This window comes from Canis lupus, chromosome 10, assembly GCF_011100685.1.
Source record: "Canis lupus familiaris isolate Mischka breed German Shepherd chromosome 10, alternate assembly UU_Cfam_GSD_1.0, whole genome shotgun sequence".
NCBI lineage: Eukaryota > Metazoa > Chordata > Mammalia > Carnivora > Canidae > Canis > Canis lupus.
The window spans coordinates 47600275-47603548 of NC_049231.1; the positions used below are offsets into that span (position 1 = coordinate 47600275).

Here is a 3274-nt window from a genome sequence, read left to right on the forward strand (position 1 = left end):
ACTATGATGGTTTAGGGATGCCTGGGTGGCTCAGCAGTTGAGCATCTGCCTTCGGCCCAGGGCATGATCCTGGAGTCCCAGGATCGAGTCCCACATCAGACTCCCTACATGGGGCCTGCCTGTCTCTCTGCCTATGTTTCTGCCTCTCTCTCTCTCTATGTCTCTCATGAATAAATAAATAAAATCTTAAAAAAAAACAAAAAACCATGATGGTTTACATCAACACAAGCTAATAAGGAGAAACTTAGAAATTAAAACCAAAAAATTTAGAATATGTAATCATTCATTTAAAATAATAATAAACTGGGGGATCCCTGGGTGGCTCAGCGGTTTGGCGCCTGCCTTTGGCCCAGGGCGCGATCCTGGAGTCCCGGGATCGAGTCCCACGTCAGGCTCCCGGCATGGAGCCTGCTTCTCCCTCTGCCTGTGTCTCTGCCTATCTCTCTCTCTCTCTCTATCATGAATAAATAAATAAATCTTAAAAAAAAAATAATAATAAACTGGGATGCCTGGGTGGCTCAGTGGTTGAGCCTCTGCCTTTGGCTAAAGGGCATGATCCCAGAGTCCCAGGATCAAGTCCCACATCGGGATCCCTGCATGGAGCCTGCTTCTCCCTCTGCCTGTGTCTCTGCCTCTCTCTCTCTGTGTCTCTCATGAATAAATAAAATATTTTTAAAAATAAAAATAAAAATAAAATTTAAAATAAATAAAATAATAAACCTATTATGTGTTAACAAAAATAATACGTTTTTATGAAAGATAATTATCTCCTTTTTTTTTTAAAGATAATTATTTCCAAAGCAAAAACAATTTTGAGAGAGAATAGCATCGGTTTTTTATTGTGGTTGCTGTTGTTTTGTTCATCTACCTAATGTCATGCTTAATAGAAGACAGCTTCAGGAGGCTTGGGTGGCTCAGCGGTTGAGCATCTGCCTTTGGCTCAGGACATGATCCCAGAGTCCCAGGATGGAGTCCCACTCAGGCTTCCTGTGGGGAGCCTTCTTCTTCCTCTGCCTGTGTCTCTGTCTCTCTGTCTCTCATGAATGAGTAAATAAAATATTAAAAAAAAAAAAATAGAAGACAGCTTCCTTAAAAAAAATTTTTTTTTAAAGATTTTATTTATTTATTCATGAGAGACACGGAGAGACAGGCAAAGACACAGGCAGAGGGAGAAGCAGGCTTTCTGTGGGGAGCCCTATGTGGGACTTGATCCCAGGACCCCAGGACTACACCCTGAGCCAAAGGCAGATGTTCACTGAGCCACCCAGGCATCCCTAGAAGACAGCTTCTGCATTCAGTCTTCTGTGAACATTTGGATTAAAAAACATGGAGAAAATCTGGCCTCACACAGGGAGGCCTGGCTGGCTCAGTCCATAGAGCATGTGACTCTTGATCTTGAGGTTGGGAGTTCAAGCCCTATATTTGGGGTGAAGTTGTTTTTTTTTTTTTTTTTTTTAAGATTTTATTTATTTATTCATGAGAGACACAGAGAGGAGAGAGAGAGGCAGAGACACAGGCAGAGGGAGAAGCAGGCCCCAAGCAGGGAACCCAATGTGGGACTCGATCCCAGGTCTCCAGGATCGCGCCCTGGGCCGAAGCCAGGTACTAAACTGCGGAGCCACCTGGGTGCACCCCCCCGCCCCCGCTTTTTAGGGGTAATTACGAAAGGAAGAAATGCAGGTGTACTAAAAGAACCATGTTAGAAGGGTGCCTGGCCGGCTCAGTCAGTAGCGCTTGTGACTCTTGATCCCAGGGCTGGGATGTTAGGTCTAGAGCTTACTTTAAAAAACAATAAACACCCCTTTTCCCTGGCGGGGCCCTCGGAGGCCACAAGATGCCTGGAGTTACTGTAAAGGGTGTGAAGCAGCAGGAGTTTGTCAGAGCTCTGGCCTCCTTCCTCAAAAAGTCTGGGAAGCTGAAAGTCCCCGAGGGGGTGGACACTCCGGCTGGCCGAGCACGAAGAGCTGGCTCCCGAGAGGAGAGCTGGTTCGGACACAGGTGCTTCCACCAGCGGGGAGGTGGAAGCACCCCTACCTCCGGGGCGGCTCCCTAAGATCTAGGGGGACGTCAGAGAAACCGGGTCATGCCCTGCCACTTCAGCAGAGGCTCCAAGAGCCTGGCCCGCAGGGTCCCCCAAGCCCTAGAGGGGCTGAAAGTGGTGGAAAAGGACCAAGATGGGGGCTGCAAACTGACACCTCAGGGACAGCGGGATCTGGACAGAATCGCCAGACAGGTGGCAGCTGCCAACAAGAAGCATTAGAACAAATTCTGGGTTAATAAATTGCTTCATTCGATAAATGAATGAATGAGTGAATGAATACATTCATAAATAAATAAAAAAACTTAAAACTCTGATCTCACACAGGCAATTGGAAAAAGACGAGGATTTTATTTTTTATTTTTTTTAAGAGGAGGATTTTAATAGTCTAGTCTTTCCAGATGATTATATTCTTCTTTGATATTACACCAAAACTTGACAAGTAGTTTCCCAAAGGTTAGTTGCAATCTGAGATCTGACCTTTTCGTACTCTGTGACTCAAGATCAATTCATCTAACTCATCCTTTGTTTTTTGTGTGTGTTTTTTTTTTTTTTTTTTTTTTTTTTTTTTGCTGCTGTTGTTTGTTTTGTTTTTTAAAGATTTTATTTATTTATTCATGAGAGACACAGAGGGCAGAGGGAGAAGCAGGCTCCTCAAAGGGAGCCCAATGTGGAACTCAATCCCCGAACTGGGATCATGCCCTGAGTCAAAGGCAGACACTCAACCGCTGACCCACCCAGGTGTACCTATCTCATCCTTTGAATGGATATCGTACTACTGCATGATTCTGTAACATCATGCATTTTCATTCAGAAAATATTGATTCATTGAATTATTCAGATCTTCCAAATGTTGATACATAACATTATATAACTCCCCCCCCGCCCCCGGCCCCCATCACATTCATTAATATCACCACTGATGTTACTGGAAAGGTCTTTAAATACCGGGAAGTTGTCAAGTTCACAGTGGCAGATACAAGGTTCCTAAAATTCTAATATTCACGTGAAAGCTCAAATTTTATCACTGGCAACAAGTACTGTCAATTGTTTTCCTTGAAGTGACAGGCCCACTTTGTTCATTTTTAAGAAAATATCTGCCAAATACCCAAGTTTGAATACTATAATTTGTCTACAGTCACTCTTTTCAGTAAAAATAGAGCTCCATGAAAAAAGCAGGTGGTTCCTTACAATTCAAAGAACAAGTGCTTTTCCTCAAGCTATCCTCCTATATAG

General features: G+C 43.8%; 1 pseudogene; it reads left to right on the forward strand.

The window, feature by feature from the left end:
• Window positions 1–1834: 1834 nt before the first annotated feature.
• Window positions 1835–2293, forward strand: LOC100687001 (annotated as a pseudogene).
• The last annotated feature ends 981 nt before the right edge of the window (window positions 2294–3274 follow it).